A 1,350-nucleotide genomic window follows, 5' to 3' on the forward strand; every position below is an offset into this window, starting at 1 on the left:
CGGCGGAGGTGCCGAATGGGGCGCCTGAGGCGCCGAATTGTGCACCTTGCTGCCGCTGGCTGCCGCTGGCTGCTGGATGCTGAACCACCAGGTCCCACATTCGGCGGCTGAGGTGCAGAATCAGGCACCTGAGGCGCAGCATTCGGCGCCTGAGGTGCCGAATCGGGCACCTTGCTGCCGCTGGCTGTCGCTGGCTGCTGCGGGCTGCTGGACGCTGAACCACCAGGTCCCACATTCGTCGGCTGAGGTGCAGAATCAGGCGCCTGAGGCGCAGCATTCGGCGGCTGAGGCGCCGAATCGGGCGCCTGAGGTGCCGAATCGGGCACCTTGCTGCCGCTGGCTGCTGCGGCCTGCTACGGGCTGCTGGATGCTGAACCACCAGGTCCCACATTCGGCGGCTGAGGTGCACAATCAGGCGCCTGAGGCGCAGCATTCGGCGGCTGAGGTGCCGAATCGGGCGCCTGAGGCGCCGAATTGTGCACCTTGCTGCCGCTGGCTGGCGCTGGCTGCCGCGGGCTGCTGGATGCTGAACCACCAGGTCCCACATTCGGCGGCTGAGGTGCAGAATCAGGCACCTGAGGCGCAGCATTCGGCGGCGGAGGTGCCGAATGGGGCGCCTGAGGCGCCGAATTGTGCACCTTGCTGCCGCTGGCTGCCGCTGGCTGCTGGATGCTGAACCACCAGGTCCCACATTCGGCGGCTGAGGTGCCGAATGGGGCGCCTGAGGCGCCGAATTGTGCACCTTGCTGCCGCTGGCTGCCGCGGGCTGCTGGATGCTGAACCACCAGGTCCCACATTCGGCGGCTGAGGTGCAGAATCAGGCGCTGAGGCGCAGCATTCGGCGGCTGAGGTGCCGAATGGGGCGCCTGAGGTGCCGAATCGGGCACCTAGCTGCCGCTGGCTTCCGCGGGCTGCTGGACGCTGAACCACCAGGTCCCACATTCGGCGGCTGGGGTGCAGAATCAGGCACCTGAGGCGCAGCATTCGGCGGCTGAGGTGCCGAATTGGGCGCCTGAGGCGCAGCATTCGGCGGCTGAGGTGCCGAATGGGGCGCCTGAGGTGCCGAATCGGGCACCTTGCTGCCGCTGGCTGCCGCTGGCTGCCGCGGGCTGCTGGATGCTGAACCACCAGGTCCCACATTCGGCGGCTGAGGTGCAGAATCAGGCGCCTGAGGCGCAGCATTCGGCGGCTGAGGTGCCGAATCGGGCACCTTGCTGCCGCTGGCTGGCGCTGGCTGCCGCGGGCTGCTGGATGCTGAACCACCAGGTCCCACATTCGGCGGCTGAGGTGCAGAATCAGGCGACTGAGGCGCAGCATTCGGCGCCTGAGGTGCCGAATGGGGCGCCTGAG

The sequence above is a fragment of the Chlorella variabilis genome, assembly GCF_000147415.1.
Source record: "Chlorella variabilis unplaced genomic scaffold CHLNCscaffold_35, whole genome shotgun sequence".
Lineage (NCBI taxonomy): Eukaryota > Viridiplantae > Chlorophyta > Trebouxiophyceae > Chlorellales > Chlorellaceae > Chlorella > Chlorella variabilis.